The 23509-nt window shown below is 40.7% G+C and overlaps 1 protein-coding gene across 1 annotated transcript in view; it reads right to left on the minus strand.

The window, feature by feature from the left end:
- Nucleotides 1-14539, minus strand: part of DDR2 (discoidin domain receptor tyrosine kinase 2) — a 130105-nt gene extending 115566 nt beyond the window's left edge. Inside the window, exon 1 of the mRNA XM_069478408.1 lies at nt 14511-14539. The gene's annotated coding sequence lies outside the window, so the exon portion shown is untranslated. The remainder of the gene's footprint in view (nt 1-14510) is intronic.
- Nucleotides 14540-23509: the final 8970 nt, after the last annotated feature.

The raw sequence follows: 23509 nt of genomic DNA on the forward strand, positions 1-23509 counted from the left end.
AAATAACTAACATTATTATTATCGGTGATACAATTAATTGTACCTACACAAGCATGTCTATAACAACAATGTTCACTAAAAGACTTTTTTTGTTCACTAAAGTTCACTAATGTTCACTGAAGTTCACTAATGTTCACTAAAGACATTCAGGTTTGAGAACTTGGCTGTGATGCATTTGGAAAATGGGAGAAAATAGATTTGGTTTCCATTTACATTTTGAGATGAAGCAAGGACCCCTCGGAGGGGCCTGCAGAGCCCCTCAAGCATGAAAATAAAGAAAAATCTTGAGTCCCTTTAGGGGAAATTCCAGCCACCTAGCTAGCCTTGAAAAGTGAATGGAAATAACAAAGGCCCTCCAAGCAAGTCAGAGTCATGAGGTGTTTCGGTTCCCCATGGAAACCAAAGGATGGCATCTTAACATATGTTCTTGAATTGTTTTTCAGAAACCCCCACTGGATGGAAAATGCAGACAAGAGGGAACTGAGAAATGAATTCTGACAACTGTTCTTTGTTCTCAATTTCCCCCTGGGGGGCCTGGAGGGAGTCACACCCATTTTAACATTCCTTTCTGCTAATCCAAGAATCTCTAAATCCACCTATGACTTTACAGGCACTCCCAATTCAGGATATCCTGCCCTTGGGGGCCAGACCAATATGTAACCTCCATGTATTGATTTACAATTTGGCCTGCCTAAAATGGACCCCTGGCCCTAAAAACCCTGGCTGTAAGCTATTGAAGAGTTTGGGTCTTAAGTTTTAGCTGCCTGTACTCCTTGCTTGGCACCATGTAATAAAAATGCCCCTGTTCTCCTGCTGCAACTCTTGACTTCTGGCTTTGCTATGCTGGGTGAGCAGACCCCAGTTTGGTTCAGTAATAATCTCAATTTATTTAAAGTTCTAATGGTATTCAATAATCCCCATTTTTTTTTTCACAGCCTTTCAGCAGGACCCAGAGCACGATAGCTATATTTCATGAACTAAAATTCAGGGTGCCAGATTTGACAAACAGCATTTTCCCCTTAGTTGGTGAATTTATGTGAAAAAATCTCTAAAAGTTATCACATTCAGTAATATTAGTAATAATTTATTTATTTTTTTTTTTATTTATTTTTTTTTATTTTTTACTGACAGTGGCTTCCTGGGGATTAGTAATAATTTAGTAAATTGTTTCTATTGAGAAGAATATCAACAAAAGGAATATAAAATTTGGCAAAGTATTTTCTAGTCACTATCATTTGAATATCTGAAATCAGGACTACCCTTAAAAATCTTGCACCTATTTGTCACCATGTCCATTAGCAAAGATTATAACATGCACCCCAAAGGAACTACACTGCATTTCCTTAAATGTTTCCTTAGGTATTTAAATCATGGTAGGGGATTGCCCCTCACTCTATTGCCAGATTCCTGGGAATAATGTTTCTGCTGCATCTAAATTAAATCCCCCCCGTTTAACAGTATATAGAGGTGGGGATTGAATTGTGTCCTAAACCCCATTATCTATGAAAGTGATCTTACTTGGAAACAGGGTCTTTGCAGATGCTCTCAAGCTAAGGTAAGATCCTCTGGATTAGGGTGCCATCCAATGACTGGTACCTTCATAAGAGAAAACAGAGGAAATAGGGATGTGGACATAGGGAGACATACATGGGAAGAAGGCCATGTAACCACCAAGGCAAAGATGGGAGTGATCACAGGAGCCATCAGAAACTAGAAAAGTCGAGGAAAGATGCTTCTTTAGAACGCTAAGATGGAGCACAATGCTTCTGACATCTTGATTTTGGACTTCCAGACTCCAGAACTGTGATACAATAAATTTCTGTTATCTTAAGCCACTCAGTTGGTAGTCATTTGTTAAAGTAGCCCTAGGAAACTAATAGAAATAATCAAATCTATTATTCTTTTTCTGCAGCAGTATCTTTCCCGTAAGTCATAAGCTAAGGTCTGACATGCCTAACATTCACATGCTTAACCAGGATTTTCATATGTCAGAGAATTAGCTTAGATCACCCGTGCTGCTGTACCTTTACTTTCAGTGGCTTGCATTAAAATCTTATTTCTAAACAGGCAGCTGGCCCAGGGGCTGTAGTTTGCCAATTTGATTTTTTAAGTATTGCACTAAAATATCATTTATCTTGATCATTGAATTTTCTGGCACTCCCTTAAAGTTTGTATCTCAGGCAAGTGCCTCACTGCCTCACCCCAGTCCCAGCCCCGTCCCTCTAAGATTTTTCCTGCTGTATCCATTAGTTTGCATTTTTCCAGGCTGAATTGTTCTCTTTCCTGCCAGCCTCTCTCCAATGCTCTGAGTAATAATTCTTGGTCTCCAGTGACTCTGACAATTGATTGCATCTGTGAATTTTAATAACATAGCTGATATTTCCTGCAGATAATTGAGGAAGATGTCGATTAAGGCCAATCCTAACCAGATGCCAACAGACAGGCCCTCCCTAGACACTCCCTTGGGGGAGAGGGGTAGTATCATTGTTGGGATTGTTGGGATGTCCTTTGTAATTCTGCCACATTTATGCAACCTAAGCCATCCCCGCCATTTGGATATCATATTAAAAACATTACAAAAGAAATGGTGGCTAATTAAAGGGCAACTCATCTTATGCTGGTCCCTTACTCACCACCAGTGTATTTCTTCCAAACTATTTTTTAAATGTGCTTGGCCTTGAGTTTTTTGTTTGTATGTGTGTGTGTTTTAGTATAATTTAATGCAACTGCTCGCTCACTGATCCACCCCTCTCTGCCTGGTTGTAGATGTTCCCTCTTGACTCCCACTCTATTGCAGTGCAACAGGAGGAGCTCTGGAAGCCTTTCAAGCCACTAGGAAATGCAGGCTCCGCCAGTCTGTCTGTGTGTGTCTCTGGGCAGGCCACTTGGCTCCTTTCACCCTCCCTTTTCTGTTGTAAAATGGAGTAACAATGTGTGCCCTTCCTTCTCATGGTGGTTATGAGTCAAGAGAATAATAAGCATTCAAGTGCCTTGGTACTAAAGTAAGTGCTACACAAAAGCTTATAGATACGTGTGTACAAGGAGATACATTACAGTATCGTTTATAATCACAAAACACCAGAACTGGGAGACCAGTGGCAAATTCTGGTATATTCAAACAATGAGTAATTCTGCTTTCATTCAAAAAATAATTGATTTGAAGATGATCAATGGATAAATAAACAGATGTGAATAGTTCCATTTTGTAAATGGTGTATGTGCATATAGATCCATCTAAGCAACTTTGGGAAAATGTCAGGAAGGATAAGCATCAAACCTAAATGTTGAGGAAATTAGTTGTCTCTGGAGCATTAGAAGAGATGGCTAGGAAGGGAAATTTTACTTCTTATTTTATATAATTCTTAAGTGGTGGGATTAGGGATTAATATTACTTAGTGATTTTCAGGTTTTTAATTTTTTAAAAAATTAAGGGAATAAAAACACCACATAAATGCCAGCTCTTCAGCTGCAACCATGAGCCAGATGGTTTTATACTCTCCTTAGGGCACACCTTTTTAATCACAATCTCCCCACTATACACATTTTTTCAACAGCTGGGGGAACTAATCCCACAGTGATAAAAAGGCTTGCTCAAGGTTACATAACTAGCAAGTCAGAGGAGTGTCCCAACATCCTCTCTGACTACAACTCCAGACTCTTGCCACAGTTCACATTGCCCCTACTGCCATCAAAGCTACGTCTGTCCTTCATTTGCTCATTCATTCATTCCACACATACTTACTGAATGTCTACCCTGGGTTTAACACCATACTTCATTCCAAAAAGAGCTGCAAAGATGAACAAGGCAAGATTTCTGTCCTTAAGCTGTTCAAGGTCTTTTGTCCTGTTAATAAGAAACAGAAGGAAAAAAAATGCTCCAGAGAGAGAGAGAGAGAGAGAGAGAGTAAACAACTGGGAACCGTCCATCTGCCCTGGCTACTCTTGTGAGGTTGAGTCAGAAGATGACTCTGATCACCTCCTTTGAACAGTGCCCTCTGTGCCGGACAACAGCAACGACACTCTCAGCACTTGGGTACACACTCAGCTTTCTCAACCTCTTCCACTGTTTTTGTTCAACGTGGACATCTGAGTGGTAACGAGAAAAAAGGGAAGCAATGTATTTGTAGTAATTTGAAGGGAGAGATGGGCTCTGGAGTTATTCAAGAAATGAAGGCTAAACCAAGGATTGTTAGAAGGTGAAAGTACTCTCTGGTAGGTGCTGTAAAGTTCACATTTATACACTGGCTCTAGAAGAAGAAAATCCTCTGACTCAGAATAAAGAAAGGCAGACTTACTATGGAAGTACGTGTGACTTTTCTTAGGCTTTTTGGAAATATTGTAAATGGTTTCTATGTCCCTGTCCCCTTACCTATCTGGGGATCACAGATTGGGCTCTATTAGACCATAAATGAAGAATTTAGAGAAGTGTGTCCCTTTGTCTCTAAAGCCCCCTTAAGTAGTATTTTTTTCTTCCTATGGAGTTGAATTTTTGTTCAAATGATAATATCTGTTATATCCCTGGCACGTGCCATAGTTTTGATAAAAGACAGCATGTATGAGTAGCCAAAAGATTCACACATGCAAGTCCCTGTTAATCAGAACCACTGAGGACAGCCTTATGAAGGAAATGGAACATGAGGTAGAAAGTGTAGAATTTGATGGGGGACAGGGGAGGGGCCCCTAATGGCAGCAGTCAGAACCCGAGCAATGTCCCAACATCCTCTCTGACTACAACTCCAGACTCTTGCCACAGTTCACACTGCCTCTATTGCCATCAAAGCTATGTCTGTCCTTCATTTGCTCATTCATTCATTCCATAAGTACTTACTGAATGCCTACCCTGGGCTTAGCACCATACTTCATTCCAAAAGAGCTGCAAAGATGAACAGACAGATGAATGAGCACACCTGAGACACTGAGGGAATGAGGCTCACCAAGCCACAGAGCTACAAGGAACTTTGGCAACCACCTGTTACAGTACCTCGCTTTACAGGTGTGCCATCTGAGGTCCAGAGAGGTGAACTGACTTGCCAAGACCACACAGCTATACCACCCTGCTCATGTTGAAAGAGGATCCTCCACCACTTTGTGATGTTTAATACATGCTCTGTGAACATGCTGTCCCCATGAACAAGTAGAGGTTCAGAAAAGGGAAGTTATGTACATGTACAAGAAATAGCAAATCTGAAAGGGCTTTTGATTTGAGTAGAAAATATATGTAGAGAACTAAGGGAAGTGAAGTAGAAAGATCAGTTGGGATTTGATTCAGAAAGACCTTGTATATCAGATCAAGTGGTTTGGACCTTGTTTTCCGTGTAGGTAACAGAGAACTACTCCATATGTTTAAGCAGAGGTCAAATAGCAAACTTGCTATTTTTTGTCCCCATGAACAGACTGACATGAAAATAATTTAAGTAGGGGCAAGAAAAGATCTTACTGAGAGTAAAAAAAAAAAACTCAGAATCCCAGGGAAGAAAGATTATCTTACTCTAAAAGCAATAAATACTCCTTTATAATATTGTCCTTTTTAAAAAAAAATTATATACTTTCTTTTCTTTCTTCTTCTGATATAAAAGTAATACATGTGCATTTATGACCTTTCAATTGTATAAAGAACCAAAATTCTCCTCACCTAAAGGCAAACATAGTTAACATTTTGGCATATTTTCATTTGAGTGTTTTCCCTATGCACTTTTGCATAATTGATTTCATATCTTTATACATTTTGTGACTTCTATTTTCACTTAATACAATACCATAAATACCTTCTGTGTTATCTCAAAATCTCAAAACCCATCATTCTAAAAGCTTATAACCTAAAGACTTAACCATACCCTTAAGGCTGGGCATTTAGGACTTTTTTCCATACATATACATAATTCTGTAATAAATGTCTTTTTGTATAAATTTTGTCCCTTTCAGGCTATTCCTTAGAGTAGATTCATAAAAGTCAAATCCCTAGATCAAATAGTATGGATATTTTTTAGGTCATTCATACATTTTATCTGATTGATTTTTATTTTTTACTACTTAATAGGTTTAAAAAATGTGTACACAGTTCTGGGGTTGGGGAAAATTACTAGTTTTTATTGAATGAAAGTAGTTTCTCCTGTTTTAATAGCTTTACATTAGTCAATATATTTCATATTTGGAAAAAAGAGAAATCTCCAGAAAATTAGTTTGTAGAGGGAAAACATTAAATTAAATTAAATTTATTACAATTAAAATTTTAATAAATTTGTGTCATTTTATTTAATAAATATATAATTTAAGATTTAATATTTTTTCACAGCTGAGAGAGTGCTTTATTATCTATAAAAGGGGCTGAAGATTAGATTTAATGTCCACTCTCTCCTCGACCACTTTTTATGTTGTTGCTTTCCCCTGTCTTCTAATCAGTACTACAGCTCCTCCCTTTGCCTCACAACCTACCGCACCCCTTACTCTTCTGGCCTTTCAGATTCCTGGCTTATCAGTTCTGCGATTTATTAAGGGAGATTCCATTCTGCATTTCCTAGTACAGGGCACAAGTCCATGTGCTGAGGCTTCTGCACCCTTGGCTAGGGCCTTGGAAAGTCAAGTTTTTCAACAAAAAGATTAATGGTGCTTTCCTGATCTTCATGGCCTTTATGTTTCTCATTATCTTCCCTTGAATGCAATCCTTGGCTTTTGTTCCAAAGCCACATGAGCCTAATCATTGCTCCTCCCAGAGCAAGGAGATTTCTCCGGGACTGATACTATGGAGCAAGCCAAGTTGCCAGCCTCTGTGTAGTCAAAGTCCTCTCCGCTCTACCTGGCATAGCTCCACCTGGCACGGCTCTGCCACAGGCTCCTTCACTGCTCACCTGCTCCTTTGCTAGGCCTCCTAACACGTCTCCCTATCCCCAGCTTCTTCCCCTTCCAATCTTACTTATACGCTGCAGCAAGTTCAAGTCTTCCTGGAGCAAAATTCATATCATCTTACAACTCTGCCCAAACATCTGCAGTGCTTCTTTATTACCTACGTGGGAAAAAGGTCCAATATTTTGCAATGAATCAATGCATATTTATTTATCAAGTTGACACTAGACAGGGGAACCCCTCCAGCAAGCTCTATGTGCTTTTTAACGGGTAAGCCACAGTATTAAGCACTATGGAATCTGTACAATGAGCTCTGTGTCCTAAAACAGGCTCGTGAGAAGTTAAATAACAAGGCTCCAGCTTCTGTCTCTTCTTAATACTCCAGTCCTGCATATTTGACTGCCAGATCTCACCCTCAACATGTTTCAAATTCAACTCACTCTTTTATCCCCAAATCTGTGTTTTCAATCTGATAGTTCCACGATCCAGGTTCTCAAGACAAGACATACACAGGCAAGGGATATGGGGAGATTTGAGGGGCAGGAGATTTTGGCCTTGCAGTGCTCATCAAAATACGGTTATTACTTATTCACTTTCTTAGTTGTGCTTAGGACATTAAAGGGACACAGAAATTAATAAAACATATCCCTGCTGTTGTGAGTGTACAATCTAGTGCCAGAGACACAGAGCTTGCTGGAGGGTGTCCCCTGTCCAGTGTCAACTCACACAGCCAAATTGTGCCTCACAAGCCCAAATCTCCAGATCCTCCCCCATTCAGTCATTTGGTCTAGGAAAAGTGGACTTAAGACCTCTCCGCATATTATCTTGATTCTCTTGCACTCATCTTCTACTGAATCCTAATCAATCTAGATGTTAGGACAATCATAATAATACCTGTGAGCACTTTATATTGATGAAACACTCTTCTGAACATTATCTGATTTAATCTTCACAAAAAAACACGCAAGGTGTGTTTTTTTAAATCACTTTCATTTTACTGATAAGAAAACCATGCTTAGGGAAGTTAAGCCACACAACCGGGTCATTTTCAGTGTAATAAACCTATGTTTAATTTCTAATATGTGCCAGCCACTAAGAAAAAAAAAAACATATGACTTCCATCAATGACTTTACAATCTGGGGACAGAGACAGATATCTACATGGATAATTTTGGTACAAAAGCAAAGAGAAGGACCAACCCAACTGGAAGATTCAGGGAAGGTGTGTGTGTGGTAGGGAGGGGTGAGTATCACACACCTAAAGTGGAACTTGAGTGAGGAGTGAGTTAGCTCATAGATGGGGAAACCAGAATTTGAACTCAGGTATGTCTGACTCTCTCGTTCATGTTATTCCACCATCTACACAGTAAGTTTTCAGTGGCTGTTCACTGAATGAATGAATGAATGAATACATTGTACTTCTACCAACAGAGAGAATGGCTGAAATGTCAGTCTAAACAGGAACTTTGGCTTTAAAACCCTCACATTCTGACAACTGAGCTAATCAGCTAATGCACCTTAGGCAATTCCAGGGAGGATTCCCCAGCCACAGGGCAGGTGGCTCTCAATATACGGCACCCTAATTTACCCCTACAATCTCCAAGAATTGGTTGGAGGTGAGATAGACTCTAGAATTGAGAACAAGATTCACCACATATGCCTACCCCAGCTCTTAAAAAAACCCTTTTAGTGTCCTGGGCTACGCAGACAAAGGGAAAAGGAACTAAGTTAGAATAAAGCTCCTAGAGCTACAGCAGATTCCCACAGAAGCCCACACGAAAACACTTTGGCTTCAGATAACTCTGGACAAGGAAAAAGAATCTCAATTCTCCTACACCCACCTCCTCTGAAATTTGGTTCTGGAAGGAGAGCCAGGATCTCCAAGACTTGGAGGATGGAGCAGAGTGCCCACATCCTCAAGTGATTGCATGGGCCCCCCTCTCCTCCCACAACCTCCGGCTCCACTGTGTTTGTGGGGCAGATGCTCCATGCCAGCCCCTCTTCTGTATTTCCTGCTCTTGGCCCAAGTCTCTGCCTTCTGTCTCTGTATGCTTGGCCTACACAGTCAGCTGTTCTTGGAATCTGAGTGTGCCATCATTTCACAGTTCAGAAACCCCAAATAAGAGACAGGTGGTTTGATTCTACAGGGGAATTAAAAGAAGGACTCCAAGCCCACATTGTCTGAGTCTGCCTGCCCAGAGAATAGCCCAGAGGTGGGCTATTTACTCCTACCTTTTTAGGAGTAAAATGTGGATTATACCCAACACATATAAGGCTTTTTATTTCCTTGGCCCCAAACAAATTTCTAATCAGAATTTCCTCTTGGCTCTTTCCAATTCTTGAGGAAAGTCAAACTTACCTTGAGCAATGAATGGAATTTAATTTATGGAGGAGACAGTCATCAGCTCAACAAAATTATGACCATTCCTTTGAGAAAGGAGGTCTTAAATGGGCTTTGGAAAGTCAAAGACTCTGTGATACCATTACCTGGATCAATTTTGGGTTCAAGACCCTTTTTTGGCCACTTGGGAATTATGATTTATGATTCAGCCTCTCCATGAATAGAGATGAATTGAGAGGGGCTTGCAGATTTTGCCACTGGGGCAAAATATTATAGCTACTTCCATTTCTTTAAGGAAGTATTTAGGGTCCATCTAATAAGCTGAGATCGGCAAACTTTTTTCTATAAAAGCTCAGACATTTGAGTCTTTGCGGGCCATACATTTCTGTCACAACCATTCAACTCAGCAGATACAGCACAAAAGCAGCCATATACAATATGTAAATAAATGAGCGTAGCTGTGATCTAATAAGAATTTGTTTACAAAAACAGGTGGCAGGCTGGATTTGGCCTGCAGGTCATATTTTGCCAACTCCCATCATAAACCATTTGCTCTGTGCAGGAGTGTCACTCTGAAGAGAGAATGTGTCCAGTGACATTCTTAAAAAGGAAGTTGATGCTTTGATACAAGACAATTTTGAGGCCTAGTTGTTCTATCATTACCTAAGGAACTTAGAATAATGTCAGAATCCACACTTAACATGAGCCCTAAGTCATTCGTATACATTACATCTGGAGATCAATAAGTCTCAAACACTAATCAAATTCCAGATTCTGATGCAGTCTGAGGTCTGAGATCCCACATTTTTAACAAGCTCTTAGGTGATATTGATGCTGTCAGCTGATGATACTTCAAATAGCAAAGATCTATTTTAGACTATTCTCTACAAAACCCACTGCTGGAGTAGAACATGGGAGCGGTTCTGCCACCACCACCTACCTAGTTCTTCTACACCCAAACAAAAGAATGCACATAAAATACTATGCTAAATGTTGTGCCAAAAAAAAAAAAAAAAAAAAAAATACCTGACAGAGACTCAGACCTTAACTAAGAGGGGATCATAATTTTTGATGGGGAAAAAAATCTCCTATAAATAAAGTATTTATCATAGAAAAGATTGTATCAATATTTCTTATAAGACAATTATATGTAAGTGAGAAATCCCAAAAATTTCTATGCATTTTTTTCTATGCATATAGAAAGGAAACATCTAAGCCTTCTCAACCATCATCAAGGAGGAAGCAGGAGCTCTGTGCCCCAAGAAGCAAGAACTTGGAGCAGGTTCAGGCTCACAAGGCAATTCAGTGAGCACTGCCAGCCAGGAATACTTAACAACATTATTCCTGAAGCCCACAATTTGAGGTTAAACTATCTAGTATAATATGAAAAATTATAAAGAGAATTGAAACAATGAAAATAAGGTTCTTGCTAGCAGCCCAAGATTTGCCCTGAGAGCAATAGAATTTGTGGTTGACCCTTAAATCTACCCTTATAAACTATGAAGAGCAAAGCAAAAACAAGAGGTTGAGATCTTAGAAAATGCTGGCTCAAAGTATATCATGCATATATGTATTTTAGGTCCCCAAATGATTTATTGTTGACACCTTAAATATGATTCAGAACAGCACCCACACTCAGCAAGAGGAACATTAGAAATGCACATCTGCAAAAGTGAAGCCATCCTTTCCTCCTAGAGCATGTACCACACAGATGCTGAATCCCTAAGATGGCATCCAGATGTCTCAACCCAGACAACAGTCAGGGCTCTCCTCAAGCTGGCAGCTACCCTTCTTTCCAGCTTCATTTTCCACCACTCTGCAACCCAACCCTCTGCTCCAAGTAGATTACTATTGCCTCTCTCCCCCCTACCCCAATGCCCAGCACAGTCCTTGTTCCCCAGGTCACTCTGGGTCCTTGTTGCCTAGGTCAGCTCCAGCAAGAATGAGTGCCCTACACCTTTCCTTCTACACACTGAATTCCTTCCTAGTCTTCACGGTTTGGCCCAAGCTCCACACCCCCTATGCCCAATGCATTTGTTCCTTGAGCATCCCAGCTACAAATGTTCTCTCCTTCCGGGATCACTGGTCACTCTGTTGATTCACACTTAGCCCCCTAAGTGTAGTTCTCTTTTTTGTTTCTTTCCTCTCCTATTAGCTCATAAAAAACTTAGGCTGGGATTATCTCTTATTTATATTTGTATCCCTTCAAACCACTTCCAGAGTCACTTATGCATCATAGCTGTTCAATAAAGTTTGTTATTATTTAGTAAGTAAAAATATTGTCCGAAGTTCTTGAACCCCATGAACGCATTAAGGAGCTTGTTCTCTCAGCCAGTTCTTTTCTCATGTTGCTGAAGTCTGCTCTCAGCTTATGCTTTTCAGAATGTTTCTGGAGCCCTGTTCATCCAGAAATGTCTAGGTTAACCTTCAACTCCTCCCCTCCATTTTGCTTTGAAGGGCTCTTTCCTCAATTTCTGATGGGTTCTGTCCCTCTCTGGTGGTGGTACACCCACAATAGCTGTGGGCTCTCTGGTTAGTTAGGCACTGATCTTGACTTTACCTTTTCTAAAATAATCCTGGACAGCCATGTTCCAAAATCTCAGACCTTGAGGTCTACACAGCAACATGATCACTGAGTCTCTGGCTGCAATCCATTCAGTGACAAGCAGACATCTCCCAGGCTTGTTCCAGTCACAGCCCCAACCTCCACCATCCTCACTGCCACCCCCATCCCCAGTACCCAGGATGTGCTGTCTTCACGCCCTGGAAAGCATGCCTGGCAGGACATATGAAACCAGAAGCTCCGATCAGAAACTCATGAGAAACAGACCATTCCTAGGCCCCTTGCTGTGGAAAAGAGACAGCTTCTATGTAATGGAAGAAAATCAAGTGACAATCGGAAACACGGACTTTCTTCTTTAAAGGAGAAATTAATGCTGGCAGAGTTGCTCTTTTGAGCTGCCCCCCAACAATTTTGAAAGAGTCATTTTAGGAGAAAGGAGGAAAGGAAAAGAGTGTGAGTGACAAATGGAGAGAAGAACAAGGAGAAAGAGAGGGAGACAAAAGGAGAAAAAAACAGGAGAAAGAGGGAAAAGGAGGTGGGATGGAGAGAATGAGGAGAAGGGAGCAGAGCAGGATGGAGAAAAGGAGGGGAGAAGTGGGAGGGGAGGGGGAAAAGGGAGGCGAGGGCAGAGGAAGCCTGGCGGGCTGTACTGCTGGGTCTCACAGTCATCGGCCACTGGGGCTGTGGCAATCATGACTCTCTCCCTCTGGGAGCTCTAACATCCAGGAGGGGACAGGCTCCCCACTGGCTTAATATTCAGTGCTACACAATCTGTGCCAGAGCTCCCTAGCCCCCAAATGACTGAACAGAATTCAGGGGGTTAATCTCCAAAGGCTGTGGTTACCTTTCTGCTCTCAGTACCCACTGAAGATGCAAGATCTTTGAAAATTAGATGGCCACACATACAGATTAAGCCTCATGGTCTAGATTACCTATTAATAACTTCCCCTTTTCCTCACAAGCACTCCAGATTGGATGCTAAATTATTTGGTCTTCCCATTAATAAGAAACACAAGAAACTGAGACTTATTAAACTTCCAAACAGACTGAAATATTCAGTCTGATCATTCTCAGAAAAAGAGTGAGCCTGGATTAGTGACCAGAGGACTCTTCCTTGTAGAAGCTGAAGTACTTGAGACAGTTCCAGGTATAATACTGTGATAGCGGGGGTGCAGGAGGACACCCAAATCAGACTTCATATGACAAGGCTATATATAGCACTTGCCTTAGATATTGAAATAATGATTTCTGGAAATAGTTATTTAAGATCGCGTGGCAGGGGAAGAAAAGACCACAATGATAGTTTCTGAAAGGTAAAGCAGAATGATTCATAGATAAATAATGTTTGAGAAATCTAATGTAATAGAGAAACCCTGTAATAACTTCTGGTTAGTGGTTAAGTGTAGCTATGAATTATTCATTCTAAATGTACACCGTGGAAGCTCCAGTTAAGACTTCTTAGCTCTCCAGGCTCTCTGGAGTACCAAGAGTCTGTCATAACATGAAGGAGGGAAGGAAGGAAGGAAGGGAGGGAGGGAGGGAGGGAGGAAGGAAGGAAGGAGGCGCAGAAGGGCAGGTTTCAATGCAATTTGTGGGAAGGAAACCCAAGAGATTAAACTATGAATGATTACCACAAGGGGACTGAGGAGTCATAAGGAGCTCCCTAGATGGTAAACAGAAAAGAGTATGTAATACAAGGAGCACCTTGACAGTGAGAAGAAATCTTCTGGGGATTGTGAGAAAATGCTACTTTACCCCCTGCCCTTATCCTTATAATCCTTCCTCACTCCCAAGAACTCACAGGTCCACATTATTTACTCAATCGTTCATTCATTCAACAAGTATTCCAGAAGCTGTGAGAAATAAAGTCTAAATCAAATCAGTGGGGTCTCACTGAGCATCTTCCATGTGTCAGATGCTGGCGACGCAGGCATGAAGGAGGGACGGCTTCTTCCTTTACTCAGCTCTAGGCTAGGAAGGTCTCAGACCCATGAAATTGCTACAGTTCTAGATCTGTTGGTGGGATTTGAGCCCGCCAAAGGGATGAACCAAGAAATTCCATTCAGATCAAAATCCACCTACAGCAGACCACCTTGGTATGTGGGAATGCTTCCTGGTTTCCTAATAAAGGTTCTGCAGTGTTCATGCTTCTCTTTTTGCCTTGACTCCTAGCTAAGTATTATACTAATCTGCAGTAATTAGCCCTGGGCTATGTTTCCTTGTACTTTTAACTCCCCCAGAAATTTATTATAGGATGCTTGTTCTGTGATCCTGGTTTTAGTGGTTCTATTAACTAATGTTTTACTCTAAATCACCTCAAATTATTGCTAGAAGGAAGCAATTTATAAAAGAACATTTTAAAATACGATTGTAATATTAGAAGACGTATCAATCCAGGAACCCCAGAGATTCCAATGGGCCCTGTACGGACAGACAAGTCCCAGAACAAGGCCAGATACCCTGGCTCACTCAGAGCTGGATAAGATTCCCTGAGCGAAGACACCCCAGGACTGCCCTCTAATCTAGGGTTGTCACAACTGGATCAATGGAAGTAGAATGAGTTAGTTGACATTCAACATCAGGTTTCTTATATGATCAAATACATTGCCTCCTCATTTGATATCAGCTCTAGGCACAGAATTTGAGTGCTCAACTTTCCCTGGGACACCAGCCAAGATGAGGGAAGGGTTCCAGGGGAGCCATACCTCTCTACCACCACCCCCAAGCTCATGCAGTGACAGGGCTTCAGCGACTGGCCCTACTTACGTCAATGGGTGCAGGACATTCTCTGTGGAGCAGGATCCTCAGAAACAGCTCGCCTCTGCTTCTCTTCAATTATTTCAGCTTCTTTAAAATAATTCAAGCCACAAGCCTTAGGACTTTCTAGAGCATTGAACCCCAGACCACTCGTAGATCTCCCTTTATGGAAGGGGAAAAAGGGGAAAGCAATATTTTATTACAAACCTTTGCTTCATTCACATTTCTTTCCTCCTTGGCACTCCAATCCACCACTGTATACAACAGAAGCCTTCCAAGCACACTGGGAACTGAGGGAGTCGGACACATCCCAGAGGACCTTGAAGGGCTTCTGTTTATACCTACTGAGATTTACCCAGTTAGAAATTAAAACTGAGAATTTTAAATTTATCATATATGAGTTCACTAAATAATAGTAATTATAAATAGTAATTTTCATCAAAAAATAACTTTTGAAAAAAATTTAGTGAGAAGAGTGACATTGTTTTACATTTTTTTTATATTTGGCTTCACTGAACACAGTTGGATTATCATATCTGCTTCTGGATTCAATTTGTTGCAGTATAACATGTCACTTAACGTCTGGAAAACTCCACCATACACTCACAGGAGAAGGACAGTGAAAAAAGCAGAAATAGCTTAGTACTACTATGAAAATAATTTTGATCTGTGGGTCCCCTGAAAGGGTCTCAAGGACTCCCAGGGATCCCAGACAACACTGGGAACCACTGCTCCTCAGGGAATCTCCCTGCTTAAGAGGTAACTAGTTATCATGTACTCAGTAGCTTTCTAGAAATACCTACACATATATAAAAAACTGTGGATGCATAGATTTTTTTTAATTTTAAGAAATCAAGTATTAGCATACCCTACATTTCTGTTATACGTGCTGGGGGTAGATAGTTCCATTTCAGTACACTTAGTTCCCTGGTTCGTTCCTTTCCACTGATCTATTGCATTCCACCGAACAGATGTGACAATACGCAGTGCCACAGTGTTCAGGAGGGTTGTTGAATGGCTGCTGTTTCTCTAGTGAAGGACACAGAACTTCATGGGAATAAAGTGGCCACACTGAGCAATAACAAATGCTATGTATCTTAGGACCGTTCTCCTCTGGCTTCTACTTTCCTAACAAGGCACACAGCAGAAGTCTTCCAAATTTGAGAAAACACCCACACTTCTACTATACTCATTCCACTGTTCACTTGGGGCTTGCCTCACTACTCCAAAACACTTGCATTAACTATCTCTAAGCCAATGTTCATAGGGATGTTCACAAACACCAGGCTCTCCGGATTCTTGAAACACAGTCACTATCATCAGTGTCACATCATCTTCAGGAAAGAAAGCAGGGCCCAAATGTCCCCAAACAGCATTTTTGAAAGCTATTTCCTGCAGTAGTAAGGTGAAAAAGGTTCATCCTGTTGTTTCACAGCTTGCCTGGCATAGAAACTAAGGGAAACCCCACCCCACACAGCTATTTAATAATTTGGTCTGATCACATCAAAGGCCTCAAGCACGAAAAGTGAACCATCTGGGTTCACTTCCTCACTCTGAGATTACTAGCTGAGCAATCTCAGGAGGTTATAGCTTCTACTCACTTGCAAAATAGAGACAATACCTATCTCATAAAGTTATTGAGAAGAATAATTGCAATTTTATATAAGACGTTCCTACCACACGGTTAAGTACTGGGCACTCAGTAACTGTTTGTCTCCTCCCTTTATTGTCTATGAACAGAAATGAGCTGTGGGACTAATCTTATGTCCTGGACTCAGCTGGTTTTTCAGGACACCCTGGCAGTCCAGTCTTTTAGTAAATATGGAGTTGCAGGAGACTGGAGCAAGAAAAGATGGCAAAAAATTTTTCCAACCAAAAAAGAATTTTCTGAAATGTTTCTCATCTGCCTGATTGAAAATGAGAGGCAAAAGTCTGCTTTTCCCTTTTCCACCTCACCAGGAAGATGGGTACCCACAGTGCCTGCATTTACTTTCTGCTTTCCGATCTGCCTCTGAAATTACATTGCCCAATGTGGTCTGCATGTGTCCGCCCATAGAACCTAGACAATATCTACCCAGGTTTGGAGGAGCCCCTCAGGAAAGGATGATTTCCTTTTGAACCAGTCCAGGAGGAAGACCAGCACCTGTGACAATTACAGCACAGATGAATCATTACCTCCTTTGCAAATGAGGAAACTACAGTTTAGAGACACTAAATAATTCCCCAAGCAGCACTGCTAACAAGGGCAGAGTCAGAATTGGAAACTAAGTCTGTCCTCCAAAGCCCATGTTTTCAACCACATTCTCTTATGAAGCTACGACAGAAAGGATATGCCCCTGCCATGACATAGCAAGGCCAGACAGCTTCGTGGAGACGGTGAGATTTCGCAAGAGAGACAAATTGTCCTTAACTGTAGGTTGATGGTTTCCCTAATCCAATTTTGTAACTGAAATCAAAATCAAAACTCTTCAGAAAATTATTCCTGAACTTGACATAAAAGTAGAATGGTAAAACACCAAAATGAAGATTTTATTAATTTTGGATTATTGTACATTATTTAATTTAAATTTACTTACTATTTTATTAGTAGATTAATTATTAAGATTAGTACATTACTTCAATTTGTAGATTGTTGTTTTGATTAATAGCTTAATAATTTAATAGTAGGCCAGGCACAATGGCTCACATCTGTAATCCTAGCACTCTGGGAGGCTGAGGCAGGAGGATCGCTTGAGCTCAGGAGTTCAAGACCAGCCTGAGCAAGAGCAAGAGCCTGTCTTTACTAAAAATAGAAAAATTAGCCAGGCATGGTGGCGCATGCCTGTAGTCCCAGCTACTAGGGAGGCTGAGGCAGGAGGATCTCTTGAGCCCAGGAGTTTGAAGTTGCAGTGAGCTGTGATGATGCCACTGCCCTCTACTCAAGGCAACAGAATGAGACTCTGTCTCAGAAAAGAAATCTTTCCTTCCTCTCGGAGGAAACAGCAAATGGCAGATGATGCCAGTGCAATGGAGAAAAAAAAAGTTAATAGTAATTTATACAACAGAGTTTCTGAGCTCCTAGTATGTAATATGTACTACAGTTGACATAAAGATGAAGAAAACATGTTCATCTTTAGCCTCAAATAAGAGATGGTGCATAAGATATAGTGAATATAACTATACATGTGGTTTTATAGATATACACACACACAAAACCACATATATATTTTGGGTTGGGGGGGCGGTAATAAGATAGAAGAGAATACGGTGCTAAAAGAAGGAGAAATCAAGCCAGCTGAGTGTGCCGTGAAGCCTCATTGAAGGAGTGAGGAGGCATCATTTGAGCTGACTCCTGAAATATCACTAGGATTTGGCCAGGTAGAAAGGGTGAAGATGAAAGTCTAAGAAAAGGGAGCAATTTGAACAGGGAAGCTATGGGATGAGGAGATGCATAAACAGTTGGCTGGAGGACAGGAGCATGGAGGTGACTGAAGATACAGCTGCAAGATGGTTGAGGCAGGAAAACACAGGGCTGTGGGTGCTGGCAAGGGCTGAGCATGGGAGATACAGGAAAAGCTGTGGGGGAAAGGGCTGGCACACTCAGGGAAGCTCCGTGTGGGGTGCGTTAGAGGAGAGACCAGGCCAGAGTGACCAATGAGAACCTGACCCACAATAACAACATCAGGAAGGGAAAAGAAACAGTGTGGAGATACAATAAAAATTCGGAGGAGAATGAGGATTGAGCAGTGACTAGCTGCAGGAGGCAAGAAGGAAGGAGTCAAAGAAGCTTGGGTTTCCACCCTACATGTGACCAGAAGCTCTATTTTTTAAAATTATTTTTTGGCCGGGCGCGGTGGCTCACGCCTGTAATCCTAGCACTCTGGGAGGCCGAGGCGGGTGGATTGCTCAAGGTCAGGAGTTCGAGACCAGCCTGAGCGAGACCCCGTCTCTACTAAAAATAGAAAGACATTATATGGACAACTAAAAAAATCTATATAGAAAAAATTAGCCGGGCATAGTGGCGCATGCCTGTAGTCCCAGCTACTCGGGAGGCTGAGGCAGTAGGATCGCTTAAGCCGAGGAGTCTGAGGTTGCTGTGAGCTAAGCTGACGCCACGGCACTCACTCTAGCCTGGGCAACAAAGTGAGACTCTGTCTCAACAAAAAAAAAAAAAAAAAAAAAATTATTTTTTAAACCCTGGAATTGGTTTGCAAGGGAAGATAGTGACTTTGGTTTTGAACATAAGGATTTTGGTTTCCTCAGAATGGAAATGGACACATCAGCAGAGAGGTAGAAATTTGAGTCAGGCATTCAGGAGAGTTTGGTGTTAGAGATACATATTTGAACTTCAACTACATAAAGGCAATAATTAAAGTCTAAGGCAGATGAGATGATCCGGGAAAAAGAAAGAGAAAACTGAAGACAGAACCTTGGGGCGCACCCGCATTGTATGGGTGGGAGGAGAACATCTCTGTTTCCTTTGCCACCTTCCAGCTAAGACACAGGACAACTTAAAAATAATTCCTCCTCATAAAATATCACGAATCTCAGAGCTAACCCAACTCCCTTATTTCGCAGAAGAAGAAAACTCATACCCAGAGAGTTAACTGATTTATCCAAGGCCTCCCAGCTTCCTAGTAGCAAAACTGATAGTAGATGGATTAAGTGACCACAGGGAATTTGTATTGCCTTAGCAACTGAATAGTTACATGTGTACTACATGACATGGTTGGATTCAGAGAAGCCTGAGAACAAACTTGAAACTTCATTTATCTCTGTTACGTCAGCCCAGCACTGTTACTGTCCCAACTGAATCAGCTCAGGGGTTCAAACCACACCTTATTCATCTTATTGTCACAGCCCCTCTACGGCCCCTTTCCCCACCACCTGCCTCCACCACCAGAGTAGAAAGAAATCACAGATTATTTTCTTCTTTTGAATATGCATGTGATCACAGACTTTTGGAGCTGAAAAGAACGGAAGAGTTCATCTAGTATTAGTATAACCCCTGTGGAAACTGAGGCTCAGAAAGATTCAGTGACTTGCCCAAGATCAACAGTTAGTGGTGGAGCCTGGACCCAAATCCCAGACTTTGTTTCTAACAACCTTTAGTGCAAGAGACTTATTTTTAAGACAAACTTTCTAGTCCCTAATTTCTCCAAATATATGGTGTGCAGTCCTCCTCCCTCAAGGTGCTTCCTTGAAGAAGAGCTCCATGGTCCAATGAGTTTGTGGAATGCTGTAAGCTACCCCTCCCTGGGATAGTCAAAATGTCTATCACCACATTAAAGACTTTGAGATGTCCTGCAGTAAAAAACTTGTTTATTTCTCTAACAATATTGTCCAAACATATTTGACCACAGAACTCTGACACTTTCCCCAGCCCTGTTGTTATCTAGTAAAAAAATCCACAGGTTTCCAAGGATTATACTTTGAGAAAAAGCACCAAGGTCTCATTAGTGAGATTTCCTTTGTAGGTCCCAAGCAGATGTGTCACTACTAAGTGGTCCTCACTGTGGGGACCAGGAGGGGGAGAGATGAGAGATGAGAGAAGGAACAGAAACAATAAGTAGTCCCGGTCTTTTCCAGAGCCATCTGCTCTGCCAACAACAAAGGCTGCCACAACCATGTGGGAAATTTCAACTCGGGATCCTTACTATAAGCTTAAGGCACTCATCTCCCACTAAAGGTTCTTATGGGAAAATCCGGTTTTTTGCTCTCATACACTCCATACCAGCTGATGTACGAGTTCCATTCTGCTTCTGCCACCATTGGTGGTGATGCCATCTCAACAGTGTCCTTCCATATCCACTCGAGCTTTTCCTAGCACATTCCACCACCCTGGTCTGAAATGCATTGCCTCACATCTGAAATGAGTCTCTTTGACTTGATCCCTTCTTACCTGCAATTTACCTTACGTGCTGCTGACACATTGATCTTCGGCCACTTCACCTGCTTTCAGATAAAGGAAATGTTCAAGACTCCACGACATCCAAAGCTCCCATTAATGTCATAAAACACACCTATGCAATGCTATTTCTCCGTGCTCCCCCAGGCAAATTCCCACCCCGTAGGCTCATGTCCTTACCTCACTATTAAGTGAGCCAGCCAGCCATAGCAATCTCAGTGCCAAGCCTCTACACTGCTCTTTGCTTCCTGCCTATTCAATTCCTTCCAATTCTTACTCAATTTGCAGCATCCAGCACCAGTCCCTTACTATACAAACCCTTCCATGCACCCTTCCACTTGCAGATGCTGAGCAACTGGCCCCACATTTAATTGCATTGCTCTTTTACTGCTTCCTGGATTTTCTAACTGATAATAAACTCAGAAAGGGAAAGGATTATGTGTTATTAAGTACAAGGCACTTAGTAGGTACTAAAAAAAAAAAAAAAAAAAAACCTTGCAAAATAAAGGAATTAATCCATACTAACCTTAGAATTATGAGTTTAGCAGAAAATTTCAAGTCTTCAAAACACTATGGAAACTAACTCTTCCTTGTCTTCAAAGGCATTTAGATATTTCCAGTTTAATTGACCTTAGTTTTAGGAAAGGGGAAGATTTATTCTATCTCATCCTGGAGGGCCCAGGGGATTTTCATTCCTTTTTATAGACAGAGCTGTGCTTTCTGCCACCTTCTCTTCATCTCCTTGTCACACTCAGCCTCCAGGAGAGAGAGTGTAGATAGACTATATAAAGTGATTTTTAAACACATATCTCCAAATTTTCCAAGGGTCTGGCCAAAGACTATTCTTCCCAAGAACACATTATCTCTTGACAATTGTTCTTTCATTCATTCTTTTAAAGTTTTGACATTTAGTGAGCAAGTCCTTGAGATACAAGGATGGGCACAAGAAAAAAAATCATGGTTCTTGAGACACTCACAGTTGAATAGTTTTACTCAAAATGTTGTCAGAGGGACACCTGCAACAGAATCACCTAAGGGAGGTTGTTTTAGAAAATAAGGTTCCCTGGACATTGCACAGAAAATTTCTTATTCAGTAAGTCTGGAGTGGAGCCTGGGATCTGAATTTTTTAAAAAGCACTACAGGTGATTCTGATTCAGTCTAAAGTGTAAGACCCACTGACCCAATGGCAAAGGCAAGCATATAGGGGGATAATTATAGAACAGTTGTGCCTACTTGCAGTAAAAGAGATATTCACAGTGTGTGGTGGGGGCACAAGGAGACTAAGTGGTGGGTAAAGCCTCTGGTGTTGCAATGAGAAAGAAATAGCTTCAAATTCTAGTGCTGCCACTTACTTCCCATGTGATTGATCTTTTCTTAGGATCATGTGTCTTCATATGTCAATAGGAGAGATATCCACCCCACACAAGTATAAGGTTTCAATGAGATTACGTATGTAAAATGCTTAATTTAAATCTTGGTGCATAATAAACACTCATCACTTGGAAGTCATCATGATTGTTATTTTAAATTATCAGTAAAAGTCAAAGGGCAGAGAGCAGATTAGAAAAGTTCTCCTAAGAAACACGGAGCCCAAATTTAGTTTTAAAGCAATGTCTCAAAGTGTAAATGTATTCTTGTGGTCCACAAAAGTTCTAGAAATTTTTAAATTTTGTAACTTCAATTCTATAATTTAACATTTTTAATTCAAGTGCTAACTGAGAACCATCATGTCATTTCAGTGCCTAAGTTTTCTTTTGTGTTTACGATTGTACAAATGTCAAATGAAAGCCAGCTCAAGTCAAGAACCAGTCTAGAAATAGAGGAAATGGTGGGATAACTGAGTCATTGCATGACATGTGGCAGTTTAATCTTCTTAGTCATAGCAGTCACTGCCATCTCCATGCTGCAGGCAGATGTGTGATGTGGACTTTGACATTTTACATACTGACACGTACCAGTTTATAAGCAGAAACCTGAGTCGTAAATACACAAAGCAGAATGGTTCTGTCCCTGATTCTATTAGTAATTGGATTAGATACCCACTTAGTATCAATTTCAATATCACCACAATGCCAACCTTATCGTCAAGTGAGTAGACAATTTAACAAATTATCAAATAATACCTCATTAAAACTGACATTTAATGATTGCCTACTACAGAGTTTTGGTTAAGGCCTGATTTTCCTGAACTTATGAACTTTGAGGCTATTAACAACAATTTCTTCAACATACTTACACCAACTGACATTCTCTGCATGTATATTAATATGTTTAAACAACAGACTCATATTAAATATAGACCAGACCCTGAGGATACATGGTTCCACTCTGTCTTTAACTTTCACGTTAGTGATTAGTTTCAACAAAACCACATCACCTGTCATATTAAAATAATGTTTTTAACTTAAACTTTATTGAGTTTATAGTTATGTTTTATTTTATTTAAAATTTGCTTTGGCTTTACAGTTGCATAAAAAGTATATATCTAGTTTTATGTTTGTGCATATTTTATATCATCCTAATAATCACTTAAGGGGCTGAAAAAAATTTTTTCTATAAAATAGGTCCATGTATTATTCAGGTTTGCTTAATATCAAATTGGAAAATCCCAAGTGAGTTTCTTTGAGAGCTGATATGTAATTTCTAATAGCAATTGTCTCCTTGAAGAAGCCTGTCCCAGCCTGGTCACCAGGATGAGTGACAGAGAATCTGCCCCGTCAGCAACTTGTGATCAAGCCTCCCCTGCAGCATGTCCGTTCCATACAGACTTCAATGCACTTGACACAACCACTAGCAAAGCCGTTACTGGGGTAGGGGAGGGGAGGATCAAGAGAGTATCTTCTTTGAATGTGGAACAACATTTACCTTATACCTAAAGCTATTTGCCAGGCCTTAAGGAGTATGATTGGTGGTGGGGGTAAAAATTGAGTTGTTTTTGTTTTTGTTTAATTTTGTTCTGCTTCTTAAACTTTAATATTTACATCAGATACTGATTGAGAAGGTCTGGAGTGAGGCCTGGACTGCATATTTCTTTTTTTATTTTTTAATTAATTTTTTTAATTAACAAAAATTGTATATAGTTATGGTTTACAACATGATACTATGATGTATGCATATGTT

The sequence above is a fragment of the Eulemur rufifrons genome, chromosome 8 (assembly GCF_041146395.1).
Source record: "Eulemur rufifrons isolate Redbay chromosome 8, OSU_ERuf_1, whole genome shotgun sequence".
In the NCBI taxonomy this organism is placed as follows: Eukaryota; Metazoa; Chordata; class Mammalia; order Primates; family Lemuridae; genus Eulemur; species Eulemur rufifrons.